This window comes from Varroa jacobsoni, unplaced genomic scaffold (assembly GCF_002532875.2).
Source record: "Varroa jacobsoni isolate VJ856 unplaced genomic scaffold, vjacob_1.0 contig00061, whole genome shotgun sequence".
NCBI lineage: Eukaryota > Metazoa > Arthropoda > Arachnida > Mesostigmata > Varroidae > Varroa > Varroa jacobsoni.
In genome coordinates, this window is record NW_019214403.1 from 66,967 (window position 1) to 82,977 (window position 16,011).

Consider the following 16,011-nt stretch of genomic DNA (forward strand, 5'->3'; position numbering starts at 1 on the left):
GGTCATTTCTAATTTATTGCTAACGTATACGATTCCAGGATCGAAGTATGTGTTTTAAGTATCTTGTCTTCAAACCACAATCGTATCCTGTACGATTAACCTGATATAACGGTTTCAATCTATTTCGTCATCCATGAGAAAAGTATGAAAATTATTTCGTTTACTGAGCAATACTATGTTTGTGAAGTAATTGTTTATTTGTACGCAGAGAACTCTACGCGGCAGGCCCTCCCTTCTCTAATAAATTAGCGTCACAACTTGTCGTGTTGGGCGTTGAAATTCTTTTCCTCTTACAGGAAGATACGGAAAAATTTTCACTCAGATCACCTATAACTGTCTAAAATTCTCCATCAAGTTTCCTTCATAGACAGCGGGAAATCCATCAGTACTGATTTACCAGTCCCGTTCGATGTATGAAACCAAAAAATTGTCGCTCTGATCAGTTTCCGATATTCTGTTAATGAGTGAATGAGTACAGGCAATTGTACTCGAAGAAAATGATCGTTGCATGCACTTTTTCGTATCGTGCGCCAAATTGACGATGGCACACAGACAAGGCAGCCCTTCGAGGAGGATCGTGCAGCTACCTACCAAGATTTATACTGAGGATCAGGTAAGCATTCCTATATCGCGTTAGCTGTACAGGCTTACAATCGGTAGGCGACCTATCGTAACGTCCTTGCTCGACCTTGCATCGAATCGATTGCTTTTCGTTTGAAAATAGGGAGAAGTGCGACCTTCTATAGATTATATTCTTGTCACCGAGTGCACTGAAGATTGAGAACAACTTATTATGTTAAATAACTAGTGCTCTTTGCTTTCTGAAGGATAAAAAAAAATTAGAAACATCATTTAAACAATGAGATTCCCTATTCACTGTGAAGATATGGTACTGCTGCGAATCGTTCGATAATTATTTTTGTATTCTGCTGACACATGCTCCTGCTCCAGCGCAGGTTTATGCATGAGACATTATTTTTTTAATATAAAAAATAGAAAAACAAATATTTTTATAATTACTCGTTTATTATAGTTATTATTATTTATATATTAACATAGCATATATATATATCGCCCAAAAGGTTGCATCGCAACTACTGAAAAAGTGTTTCAAAAGCGAAAGCGATTCACGTACAAATTTGGAACTTTTCCAAGACGTTGATTTCTGCAAGTTGTGCTGACTTCATCACATTTAATTTACGTATTGTAATTTTTTTTTTAAGATTTATTAGCCCTAGCAGTAAAATAGGGTTTCCAGCTTCCGTCATTGCTTCGAAAAATATTGCATCGACATGTTGGTCCCCGCTGGCCATGCTTACTGGCCGCAAATTTTATTCAAGAAGTCATTAACATTTACGCTGAAATATTGGGCCGTGTAAGATCTCTCTAAATCTGAAAAAGAAATGGTGCCAAAGGCACCTTCTTTCAAACATAAACTATCTCAGATGTTAGATTCGATGTAACTGAGGAGAGCAAATCGGCCTAATTGGTTCTGATCCTGCCCCTCTGCCGCACTGTTCTGACACAGTTTTATAATGTAAAGATGCAAACTGCCGACTGAAAGCTATATTTGTTTTCTTTAAGCTTTAAGCTCTTCTATATAGGGAATATCGAAAATGCAGATCCAGCTATTTTTTCCCAGCTTCTAGTTCGCTTTGTCTGTTGGCTCGCGTATTCGATTTGAAATACCCTGCGACAGCAATCTCTTGCTATTGATGCCTGCATTGCTCTTACCTCTGCCTCCAGGTTTTACTTGCATTTTAGGATTGCACGGTGTCCGAATTAGAGGACAACCCCGGACATTAAAATAGGTGGTCGTTAGACAAAAACTCAAATTGCACACTGACTGGAGCACAGTCCTTTTGCGGTTGAATTTGCTTGTGTAATGTTTTCACTTTCTGGGTAAACCTTGCCCTAACCGTCCCTTGAAAGAGAGTTATCCTATAAGGCTCTGGCCTTTTTCTTAATAAGTCCATATCTACTAAGTTATTTCTCGTCACGAATGCACAAATTTAGTTGTAATTGAAAATCAGAATGAGAGACCTTCTCACCCCCAATTCTACCTTCGTAAATGGTTTGTATAATTTTCTCGAGCAGGAAGTACTAAGCAGCAGTATCTGATTAATAGGCCTCTTCTCTATTTACTATAAAATTAGTATTAAAATAGGCGTACTTGCCTTTCTGTAATTACTATACATTTGCTAGAAGTAAAGATGAATCAAGTAATGTATTGTAAATGTATCAAGTAAATTTAATATTTTTTCGGTAGCAACTCAAGACGATTGCAAACAAGTTTAGTGTGGATCCATGTTGCTCAAATGACTACCCAGCTTAGGCGTTGCTCGTGCAATAAGGTAAATCAACAATAAGGCGTATTTCGTTCCAGAGTATATTATATAGTAAGAATTGGGGCCTGCCGACCCGCGCAGACGCATGACAACTCCCATTAGAGTAAACGGCTAGGAAACCAATAGCAACGTAATACGCATTCGACCTAAAAGATACAAGAAAAGTTGTTGCTTAGGACACTGTAGACGTCCCATTTACATTTTCAACCTAATAACAATAGTTAAACAGAACATGTAGACAGGTTTAATGTAAAGTAATTACATCTACACAATAGCATATAAATAAGTCACCCACGTTGACATCTTATACGTTTAAGTTATAATATCCACTTCATTCTAATGGAACTGTACGACTAAGCTTTGCTACTACAAAATATGTGTTCGTACAACATTATCAATTAAGTTGAAACTGAAAATGTTTTACGTGTATACGTCAGGTGGGATAGCGTAAATAGTCTCAATATTCTCGTTCCGTATCTAGTGTTCTCACAGATACCCACTATGTGACAACAGCTTCATTGAAATAAAATAATAAAGTCATAAGGGCTAGCCCAAGAAGGGACCTTTTGTGATTTGATTCAGTCCCATAGTTAAGGCCGCACTTCTGGTTGAGAACTTCTATTGCACTGCCCATGAGATCCGAGCTGGTGAGTTATGGCTCATTAATATTACTGAAATCTTATAATGTTCCCGGTAACAATGTTGAATGTGATGGACAAAAATATAATTTACCATCGTATGCGTACATCGAGTTAGCTAGATGCAGGCACGGGTAGAGCGCAAAACGGTGAGCTTCTATTTAAACCAATTCATAGCAACTAGGCATCTCAAAGGTTCCTGACGAAAAGGCCAGTTATACATCAATTGTGAATGACAAGCTTTCATGAACATGGCCAGAATCTCGTCGTACACGAGGTCTATTTATAGAATATTTAGTATCGCACCAGGTGTCACTTGGGGGAATCACGAATTTTTCGAAAAAGGTAACTACCAGTGGTTTCTTTTCAATAACAAGTAATTAACAAGACATGAACATTTTATTAGCGAAATTGATTAATATTTAATTATCGGAACACCGCAGTAATTCTTTAGTTAATGAATGCCACATCACTATTACGGTGTGCCTGATGGACTCTAGGAGCAGCGGTAACAAGACTATATATATATATATATATGCATATATAAGATCTGTATCAGATTGGTTACTGGAAGATGTTACCTCTGTTATAGTGGTGCAGTTAGAATCTGAAGGGGCAGGTAACAACAGTCTTGCAAGACCTATTCTAGCTATCTAAAGAAACTAATCCACATACCAGAAGGCATCAACTCTTTGCGATACACATTATTACTCATTTCGCAAATCCGTTTCGTTCACGTAACCAACGAATTCTCCGAAGGCGCAGGCAAGCGAAGTAAACATGGATATTTAGTTTATATCAGAAATTGGCACGTATTCAAAAGCATAAACTATTCCTAAGGCTCTAATAAGTTTCCGAGTGCTGCTTCGTACGAAGTTAACCCGATAGTTGTCGTTGCTACATATACAAAAGTGCTCAAATGTCCAAGCATTGCGTCCTTATCCTGACTCCTAATCCATCATGCCCTAGATAAATTCCACCGCCAATTTCGTGATTACTCCTCCATATAAAATAGATCATGAAAGCAAAATAAACGTAAAGTGTATAAACGTCTATTAATCACGAGGATAGATAGAGACATTTCGTTCAAGCGAAGTAAAACGGATCCATCGTCCATTTACTAGCCATTCATCATTGTCACGCTATGTACATGGCATACGGATTCACGCGAGCTTCTGTCATTACAGCACGTGGAGTAATGGTACAATATACCCGGACAGTGAATTTGCACGACTCAAAACAGTACCTGACACGGTAAAAAGATTTTTCATCTCTCGTCTTTTCCAAATCGTTATGCTGCCCTTGATAGAGAGATGAACGAGCTATAGTAAGTAAACAAGCCCATTTCGCGGTATCATCTGCATATATTATACATTCAACGGGATGATACGTGTTTCCGAAAACCGGCCTCTATGAGTAGCATCTGTAGGAAAACGTTTTTCTTAGCGGCTCCTTTTATATCTACCTGTACGGCTTTTCTCCTCTTTCCATTCGAATGGAAAAGCCGAATAAGCAATCACCGTGGCCAATAACATAACAGCACTATTACGGTTGCAGCTTCACATAAATGAAGCGCGGCTTTATACCGTGCCGTTACGGTCTTAATTGTGGCGCACATAATCGTAGAGTGATCTCTCTCCGAAGATCGAACCTTGACGTTAGGAGTAGTTAGTATACACCAAATGGGATTTGGTAACCGCAGGTCGCTGTGCTAGGCTTTTGGAAAATGCCTTGTATGCTCGGAAAGGCATCGCCGATCATTGTGAGTGAGAACTGCGGATACCTCTAAGGCGATTGGCTTACGCAACTCTCTTACATTGACTTTGCATACGAAAATGCTAACACTCTATTCTTAATTAAATTTTCGTTAGCCGATTGTGCTAGAGAATCTTATGTACTTGCATTGACGACGGTCCTATTCAACCGCTTTGTTCTTACAATCTACACATGCACAATTGTACTAATTGAGATTGATTCTAATACGATAGAGCGGAAACTTTGGTTTATTCATCAAACCCGACATACGCCAGTGCTCAAGATCTCGTAAAACTAATGATAAAGGAAGTGTCACATTTTACAGCAAATTCTTTACGATATTACCCGCGGCGAAAATGTCTACCTACTTCTTTGGAGATAATAATTATCTAAAGTGCATCTCGTTTGTTCATGTCTCCTAAACGTTTACCGGTAGCTTAGCCTATATCAGGTCCTAAACTATAGCAAAGATGTATGATAATTCATTGCAAATTTCAGCCGGCTTAGTATTTCTAAATATATTCGAAAATCAGCATTCCTTTTTGAAAATCAAAAAAAAAAAAAACAAAAAAAACGCTACTATCTGTGGAGTTTTTCGAATACATTTAAATAAATTTGTAGAAGACCTGGAAAGGGCAAGCGTGAAATATTTGAGCGTATGTCTTCTATATAAATTTGACGAGTTTTACGACGTCTTCCAGTGCTCAATTGAGTCTGTGCGCGCCTGGTTTCGAACCTAGACTACCCTACGCGTCGCTAAATCTAGCGGGCAAACATCTTAGAACTCCACTCTCACCCGATTTCGATTGACTAGAGAGTACCTGTGACAGGTAGGTCTGTTGTATTAGATAGGGAAGTTTACAGTTCGGACTAATTGTTCTCATAGATTTTGTGCACGACTTTGTTGTGGCCATACTTTCCTTTATAGCACGGTGAATTTTCCCACAGTACTAGATCACTTGGGCAATTACTTCAGCAACAATAACACGATATGATATTTGCCTATTTTTTTTTTAGAGACGCTAATTTTGATTGTTATTAATTGCCCCTTATAGTATATTTTCGTTGCAATAAATCAAATCTTTCTAGTGGCAATCCTACGCTACTAAAACAAATCGAAAGGGCCATGCGCTTTCAACTGAATACTGAAATGTGCATGATATGTAAACGAGAAAGATTAAAATAACATATTTACAGCTGTTTGTTTAAAATATAACAGAGTATATACGTATATATACATCTAGTATTTCTGCAACACGTATTTGATGTAGTATGAAGTTGTGGGCAAACAGAGACCGAGTTATGATTCAGCAATATATTTAGCGATATTTATAAAGTTATTATTAAAATTTAGATATATTTATAAAGGCGATATGACTTAGGAGAACTGTTGGAAATATCTCTCGGGTGATTTTAGAGGCATTGTAAATACTAAAGCTCATTTAGAAAAAGCGAATCGCAAAAGTGGGCCTAACGATCCAGATACGTTACCTCGCTAGGGAAATTTTTAGCGTCCCTTTGTAACCTAAAGAAGATCAATGCCAGCATTAGCATTAGCATTACCTCTAGCAAGCTCGCCAGGGCTAAGTGAATGGTCAGCTCGTCAATCTCGAATAATCAATTGAGTTGTTGTTTATTTAATGAAAAAACCCAATACAAAAAGCGTCTGATTAAGTGCGTTAATTGAAGAAGGCTTCCTTCCTTTTTGAATTGAGTCCAAAAACACATGCACTACAGGGTCATTACAAGTTCAGAAAGTAGGATGTAACCTGCGCAGACAATGTACGGACGTTTACACCGTAATTTTGTAAGAATGCTGCCCCTTTATTAACGTACACAATGAATCGATTGTATAATTGCACTCACCTTACTACTATTTACGTTTATGTTACAATATCCACGATTATTATATAGGATACGATTATTATATGTATAGCGTGGTAATGCTTGCAGTCGGTTTCACTTGAATCAAACAGTAACGTATGACCATCATTGATATTGTTGATATGAACTCCATTATACACAGATTACCCTTTTATATTTAGCATTATAAAAGTATCATTAGGCACTTAACACAAATCAATATTCCGTCTCTGATATGCATATATGTATACACATATAAGAGATCAAACACTGCCTCCATATATCGGTTGAGATCAGCGATGTCCTGGAATGAAACGACATCAGATCCCACCAGTTGTCTGACTTCAATATCGGGTGAAGTAATGGCGCCCACGCGTTTATACATTTACATTGAATTGCTTGCCGCTTTTAGAACATTCCCTTCAGTACTAACTAATAATTATACGGCTTCTGGCGTCCTTAGGTTCCTAATTGCAGGCGTGTCTACGTAGGATTTGGAAAAAACGTCAGCCAGATGTGTAAGAAAACGACGTCTGAACAAGTCGACTGTAGCATAAGCAAAAGGGATGGAAAGTCTTCTTAATTTCATAGTTCTGCTGACTGGCACAGTTCTGTAAAACATCCGCAGGCTAATCATTTAAGCACTCCGTAGAACCCCAAAAATCTACAGGTTTTTCTCACTTTCACAATCATAGGCGGCTTATACTCTATTAGTGGGTGAGATGAATAAATTCTAACAAATGAAGCTGCTTTTGATTCATAGGTCTGCATAAAACTGGAAGCAAAGGTATAACGAACTGTTTGAGACGCCACAATCTGCAGTTATAGGCGCCTGGAGAAACATAGTAAAATTGTTTGGACATTTTAAGCTGAACCATTACTTCACTCGAGTACTTTTCAAAGGATCGTTTTTTGATGAACATACAAAAGAGCAGCAACTCTGGCCGAATGGACCAAGCGAGGTCCCTTGTACGCGTCGTACTGACATCGAACAGATCCATTCGGTTGTTCGTCCCGACCGAACAATAGTTTCGTCCATTTGACTCGTCGTCGAGAGCAGGTCCCTACACCAGTTTGTTTTTTATCTCTTCTATCCTGCCTATCTTAGATGCACAGGTCGTCTAATCAATTGGAAATCGCGCAGTCGACCTCGATCTGCATTGCTATTTGATGTTTTTCCTTTGGAATAAACGGCGAGCGGACATCAGAAAGACGAGAAGAATGTGGTAAAATGGACAGCAAAGAACGAACGCCTTCGATTCTATCGTTTAAGCAGACAATTACTAACCGCCCAGTGTTATTGCTTAGTGCAGATATTTACACAAAGAATCATCTACGATATATGGCTCTAGAGAAAAAGCATAGTATTAGTACTGGACGGATCTGCACGATTCACAACACAATTTAAAGCACGTTAAAACTACAGTAATGATTCTATTAAGCTTGGTCTTCGCGTATGTTATTAGGTTTAATGTCTAATTGAAATTGCAGGAACTGTCTTCCTAGATGAAGTGACGAAATCCGTAGCGTTGCTCTTGCATGGAACTGTAGAGGCAATATCTCTATCTATTTTTGTTAACCCCCAGGAATAAGGCCCATTACTATATTGACTAAAACGTTTTTTATTATTAGGCGAAGCAGAAAGGTGATAACATTATAGGACTCATCGATTTACCCCGTAAATATAGTAATTCACTGCGCAGATCAATGAAAAAAGTTTACCGCTTCAATCGAGATCGGAGGTCACCGAATAGCATGAAGCATTCCGTAACAGTGACTCCACCGGTGGCGAGCTCGAAAAGAAGTAGAACTTGATCTGCTGCGATAGATTTTTCTACAGTATGATATATTTAGCACAATAAATAGCACGCAGGTTATTTTTTTTTCGGCACCTGAGTGAGTTGTTCAGCGGATCTAAGCAACGGGTATTTACAGTGTATCAATATATCGACTCTATCCAAAATCATCACACAATTTAACTAGAGACCATTGCACAGCACAACCTGATTCTAGATCTGATTGTTTTCGATGGCTAAAACTACACGATCATCTGGAAACTAATCGTGATCCGCAGGCCATTGAGAAATTAACTGTAATCGGTTCTGGCTTGTCTGCTATAGAGATTAGATTGGAGTTTTCAGTGTTAGTGATGCTTATGAATGTAAACGTTTCCTACCAAGCATACATTGTAGTATTATCAAAGACAATATTAAATGCCGTTTTTCCTTCAAGGTAGAGCAAGAAGAATGTTTTTACGTGTGTGAACAGCGTTAGGCTAAATTGAACGATCCTCTAAGTGTATGCGAGACGACGGGGGAATAAACACAGTCTATCTCTATCCCCAGGTTTTGGGGGGTTAACACATGCAAATTGGTTGACACTATCGATTTTCTTCTTAAAAAAAATCTAGTCTAATCGTAGAAGAGCGATACGAAGCTTCCTACTTCAAGGCTTATATACACCGTTTTAATTAATTCGAAAGATCGTTACTAGAAGATAAATAATCTCTCCTTAAAATTGTTCATGTTAGCACGAAGGCTTTGGAATCATTGCGTTCAGCTATTCCGTTCCCACAAGATTCGAGAGGTACTGGTCCAATAAGTGCGTTCGAATTCAAATAAGAGGCGTGTGAAACATTTGGGATAAGTCTAAAGTGAGTTTCTTGGCAATGTCGGTTAAGTTCTCCATAGCAGTTACTTCTCAATAAAATCGCGTGACCTTGAAGAGAACTTGTCTGATCAATGACCCCTAACCCGCTTCGAACAAATGGCGAACTGGCTTTTTTTAATAGCTTTTTCTTTTCAGAACTGCATAGGCCGCTTGCACGTGAAGTGAAATGAAACAGAATAAAGCTATAGAGCGCATGGGCTGACTAAAATGAGGCAATTTTGGTTCATGTAGCGAACTTTGACGGAAGCTGTGGCCAAAGGACAAAACAACTTACAACCGCGCAATAGTTAATGGCGACTACAATGAATAGGTCTGGAAATATCTTCTGGATTAGGTCTGGAAAGAGTCGTTATTTGAGCGAAGAGTAGGGTTTCTGTTACGGTTCCTCGAGTTCATTGTCAAACGCAGCTGAAAGAGGCTGACCGCAGACAGGCCCAGGAAATTCTAGCTGAAATAAGCACCTCAGTATAATCACAGCCCGCAACGTATGTGTTGACTTTCAAACAGGATTGACGCTAACTTTGTTAACTTACCTCGCGATCATGGGTAAGCAATATAATAGTTTTCGAATCGTATATATCATGCATGTGTGTGGGTACTCTAGTGGTTTCTTGTCTATTACAGACCCGCATTCTTCAGGATAAAGAACCCAACTGAATGGATATTCTATATTGTGCTACGTTGTTTGTATACTCTAATGAAACCTTATATTTGAGGACGTCTTCACCAGGCATGATATAATACAATGTAAAAATTAAATTCATTCATATGTGAAAGTGGTTCGATGGTAAAATTTGAATATTATCCAAACGTTTGTTTAACGTTTATCAAGCATGTACATGTAAGAACGGAACAGTAAATGACACGAGTGACTAGCAATCTGAGTCGAACTATGTACGATGAAGTGCTAGAAGTAACTTGAGCTTTTTGCAAAAGTTTCGACAGGGATCCTACTTGCCATTAGAGATAAAAAAACATTACGGACTCATCTACGGGATTCATTCACACATTAATATTATTTGACACAGCATAACCGTTCTACATAGCGACGAAGAATCAGACATCCGAGTTAAATTTGCCATACTTACAACAACTCAAAGAATACCAAACTATACTTTAAATTGTTTAAAATTGTAATCATTATTACATACGATTTTCTACTATTGCAGTGAGCCTTAATTGAACAGTTTTAGTTAAAATTAAAATTGTATATTTCTTTATTAATTTGATACATAACTTTATTAGGAAGTAGACAAATGTATTACCCAACAATCGTCGTTTGTATTGGCCGTAACGCATGTAAGTACGGGAAAGTGCAGTTCCGAACACAGCACTGGTAAGGGTCGATTTAAGGCCTAGCTAAAACCTACCTTGTCCTACCTAACTAGTCAATCTTTACCAAAGTCGTCTATGACTCTGAGGTTGATTACTGAAGAGAAAATACAGTGGGTCAATTTGTTAAGCCTGAACTAGAATTGTGCTTATGTTAGTTGTGCGTGAACTTGTGGACGAGTTTATGTATAAACCTATCACAACATATAAAATCAAACTAGTACGTATACAAACCAATTACTCGCATACCTATAAGTAGTATATACTGTGCGAAAATATACGAATACGGGAAAGGGTCTTAACATTTTTTAGGGAAAGGTTTCCTGAGTTATGAAGCCACTAAGCCCGTATCGAACAAGCGTAACTGCGAACATAATACTTATGGAATACTATAAATGTTATCTAATTTTGGCTGTTTTAAATGTTCATAAAGAACTACAGGCTCATTTATCAGTATCATGAAACTTTATTTCAAGAGAAAAGATCTACATTATGAGTGTATCAACGGCGCTAAACCTATAAGCACACTGTAAAGACATTCTATTTAAAGCAAACCTATTTTACACGTTATCCTTTGATATAAAAAAATATATATACTTGTATAAACAATATCTATTATATAAGTAAATCTCGATTGTGGCTTTACTTGTTTCTAAGCTATTTCGAAGGAGTTACAACGTCCCGTATATCCTACTACGATGTACTATCTTTCCACATCTAGGGAGAAAGCAATCATATTCTATTTAATTACAATTGACATTGATTAGGCGTATTGTACATACAGACCAAACCAACGATAATTCAATGGTACGATTTATCTTTTCTATTAGCTGGATCTTTCCACTTATCGCCTTGATTTGATAAGAATACCACGAACTAGTTCAATAGTTTAGCAAAAGCCGATAAGCGGATAGCTCCAGGACAGACTTGGGTCTTTTCTAACTGCTGAATCAGTAGAAACGGTTAGTTTGCTGTCAAAGTTGACTAGGGTAAACTTGTGTCGTATAGCCGAAAACTAGATGGCCAGTATGGGCAAGCATTTTCTTCCCTTCATATGTTTCCAGTTTAAATGAAGGGTCCTTTCGAAGGCCCTTTGTAAATAATCTTTAGCAGGAACAGAGGCAAAGCTAGCTAATTGTGTATTAATTTCTTGCAGCTTTTTCGGAATATCTTTACTATTTGACGTCAATGTCAAATAGAGTTGTCTTATTAACTTGTCTTCCGCATAATTACGTTAATCTCTGAAAACCAGTAAACAGTTTTTTTACCATTTTATTAACGCTACAAGCCGTATCCTTTGCAGTTTCATAGCTGAACGCAGTTAATGCAACCGCTGCACTGCTGTTTTGTTCTGAAGGTTAAAGTGACATCCCTAGGAGGTTCCTAAGACCTAATGCATATCATTACCAGTAAGGCTGAATTATTTCGAAGGTTTTGAGTGTCCTGAAACCCTCGCTGATTGCCTTAATTGTTAGTATCTTCGTTCCGAGGCAAAAACATAATACTGCAATATAAAGAGAAGACAAGCGTTACTATTGTCACTATAAATACCTGAGTCGTATCATTTGTCATTTGCCTTTCGATTTGCTTTTTTAATCAATATTATATCTTAGGTCTGACAACACGAAAATGCTGCTTTGTAGGAAATTACCAGCTCAGGGCTACGTTCTGTCAGCAGTACCGAGCAGGCTGTGATGGCACATACAGCTCATGGTTTTCGTCTAGGCTAGCCATTGGGCGGGCCATTGTTAGGGAGTTACTAGTCAGGGAAAAGAATTCAAGGCACACGGGCTAGATGGCCTGTGTCAATAAGCCATCGTAAATCGGAGCCATTTTTAGCTCGATACGTTAGCTAGTTCTGTCTTCATTGTAGCGTATCACGAGGCTTAGAATAACCTTAGACTCATAATTTCGGCACGCCAAATCAATAAGTTAGTATTCTCTGAAGTTCAAAGAAAAACAGTACTTACCGCCGCGACCTGTTTTGCCAGCCAATGGTAGGAAAACTGTTAAAATGATCATTATCTGTCTATAAACTCTATTAGTTTTTAGAAGAATAAGTTTATAGAAAAATGATAAAAAAAATAGTGATTATTACTGCCAGTTGACAAATTTCTGCTAGTTTAATATTAAGGAAATTATTAAAAAGGGATTTGGCGATTTCTTAGTACGCTCCACAGTGTAAATCGTTATAACGGTGCACGCTTTACCGGGTCTTTCAGCTTGACGTCGTCCAGTGCACTTAACAGGTGATTTAGATCGACCGAAACTAGGCCATCAAATAGGCAATGGTTCAGCTGTGATTAGACCAGTGGCTCACCTAACTGAGATCGAATAGATAGAAATTACCTTTAACCACAACTTTTGTTTTCCGTCCAGTATTTACTTTGCATTCCTCACTGTGGTCAATAACATAAAAAAATATATAAGTTACCATCCTTCCAAAATAAAACTGTCGAGCAAATATCTGTAGAAAAAAGAGTCTAACTAGTAGCTCTATTATACTCACTCTTTGCGTAGAAGTGCATAAAGCTACGTAACGCACGCCAACTAGTCCAATTTGTGACCCTGAACATTCTTTAGAGATTAGATAAGTGTAGTGCGTTTATGCCAGTAAAAATGACGTTGACAATTCTGAACATGATCCGAAAAAGATTGGACCTTTGCTGGTTATGTTCTTTTGAACGTTGACCTTTTTTTTTAGCACTCGTTTCGCTGAGCTTACTACGTAAAGTGGACCCGTAGCCCTTCAAAACATATGGCACATTTCGTAGACAGCTTTTAAGCTAAAACAGTGTTATAAATGCCTTTGATAGCGAAAATGTTTTTCTTTAATTTATTGCCTAATTTTGCCTAAAACAGTCATAGTTTTTTTTCCGCTCATGGCGTTTGTTGCTTTGCATAATACAATATAAGCAAGTTTTGTAAGTCGTGTTATAGAAGCCTCATGATTCAAACGTGCATCTAACTTACTGGTATTAAAGATTCTACTTTATTCCCGCGCACGTTTCAAATACGAGCTAATATTCCATGTGTGTTTACCTGCGGGAAAATATCGCTAAGGTTATTAATATCTCTGTATGCCCGAAATAGATGATTTACGTTATTGCCCATTATTGAATGATTTTAAAAGGTCTGATAAAAACTTGCGGAACTAAAACCAGACGGGTTCATATTTAAGTGGCCCAAAAAGGCATTTTTAATACATCTATACTTTTTTTTGTAAAAATTTACGGCCGTTTTGAAGGGCAAAGTCTTAATTGCCCACTGGGTCGTTCAGGTGAATATTAGTGGTTAGTGTTTTTACGACGTTCTGGATCTTTTGGCCGACACATTGAGCCCTTAAATTTTTCGAATTCAACTTCGAATAGTCCTAGGTTGAATTCGGTTGGAGGTTCTCGTATGTAACGAATGTGAGCGACACTTTAATCAGCTTACACCTAGCAATGTCACTTGATGCACGGTCACCAGTAAAATATTATTTGCGGAACAAGAAAGGACATTTGTTTAAAATGACCAGTGAGTGGTAGAGCTGAATATAGATACAATCGCGGAGAATGACAGTTACATTAAATAGACTTCATCGCCAAGAATGAGGGTCCTACTCGATCAACATGCAAAACATTTCGCTGAACGTTTGATTTGCCTAAACATAGTCCTAAAGACAATGTACAAAAATTGTGTATATGCATATATAGTTATTTTAATGAGGGTCCTCAACACTATCTAGCATTGCTACCGTCATGTTATAAACCGAAAAAGGCAGAGGAAACTACTTTAGAAAATATTAAACTTTGGTCAGTTCCTTGAATACATTCTGAATTCTTAATATTTGTTCCATTGTAATTCGTTGTAGCCAACTATAACTATTCCACGCGACCATTATGTCTTCTACGTCCTGATATAACAGAGTTACTTAGCTCGCAATCGCAAGCCATAATAGGCCAGTAATAAAATATAGACTCATTGAATATAGCACCAATGCACAGCGATATCGAGGTGACAGCTGAGGTGGCCAGCTAGAGAGAGTGCCTTATAGTAGATTTAACGTTCCCATGTTTTTTTTTTACTTCCAAAAACCAATAAAAAAACGATACTTGTTCTGGTACGGTTTTCCTCACTACTTCGATACGAAACGGGCTAATAGTGCCGCTCCTCTAGCACTTAGCGTCAGCAATATCTCATTGCCTATTGTGACAGATTGAATATCACAAAAAGTGTTTAGCGTATTCCGAGTAGAAAAGGGCTCATAGGGCAAATAGCCTCTATTTTATTTCGAGTTTTGAGGCTACCTGGACACAGAGACCCGGATATGTAAACAGACCTAACAGAACCATTGCTGCATCCCAACAGCGCTCGTGTGTCAGCCAGCTCAGATACGGCGCGAACAGTCGAAAGGCACCGTGTTCCGTCCTAAACAAAGTAGCCACTCTCTGTTGCTCTCAGGGCACAGGCACTTGAAGCTTATACTGGATAACTACTCACTACTAGCGGCGTACAATTTTTACTTCTATCAAAATCTTTATTGGCGTATTAGTGTTTGTTTTTCGTTTCCAATAGAAGTTTCGTGCTTGGCAGCCACAAACCCACATTGACGCTTAACGACTCACTTGATTCAATGTCGAAAATAACGGCGGATTCTGATGCCCATTTGGGACATGAACTGTAAAACTCCTTTCATTCATCCTCCCATTCATGGGGAGTATATAAGTTTGATTGTGTTGAAGGTTGTTTTATTGCGATTGAACGCGGTTGACCTTTTTCAAATCCTATCTAATGTATACTTGGCATTTATACAACTGTAATATATTGTTGCACCGTATCAAAAATACACCTTTGGGAGGCGATCGTACATAGTAGATCCTTGATCGTTTTTCTCTTGGTATTTGGTTTTCATGGTGTGGCGCTTCGTGCTGCATAAAAATCGAATGAGATAAATACATATGCCTTAGCGAAGGTGAAAGATTAATTACTTTACAGGCAATACCTTTGTTGAAGTTTCTTTTTCTGGCGGGTACAGTTTTAAAAATGTGAGCTGTACTAATATCGACATAAAGTTTTCCGTTTGAAGCCGCATTGAGAACATTAATGTTGCTAAATTAGGACAATTTTACCGGATATAAGTAAAAGGACCATAAACGTAAGCGGCTATGGAATTCGTAATTTCTAGGGGTCGCTTTACTTGTGCATCTGTTGAAGTCTCGTTTTGATACCTATAATGTTCCGAGTATTCGCCAACAAGTAGTGAATTTATTATTTCGGTATAATTACCAGAAGCGGCAGCAAAAATTCCCTAGCTACTCTTCGATTCTGCGAAGCGTCATTCTGGCAAACTTCTTAACTTACTAGACCTGGCAAACTTACTAGACCTGCTAGCTCAACAGCGTATCGCAACAAAAGTTACA

At 38.1% G+C, this 16,011-nt stretch overlaps 1 long non-coding RNA gene across 1 annotated transcript; it reads left to right on the forward strand.

Moving 5' to 3' along the window:
• The first annotated feature begins 4,682 nt into the window (after positions 1-4,682).
• On the forward strand, positions 4,683-7,314 carry LOC111270703 (uncharacterized). Its single transcript, XR_002686422.2, has 3 exons — positions 4,683-4,748; positions 5,443-5,571; positions 7,068-7,314. It is a non-coding gene; the product is annotated as an uncharacterized LOC111270703 (long non-coding RNA).
• Positions 7,315-16,011: the final 8,697 nt, after the last annotated feature.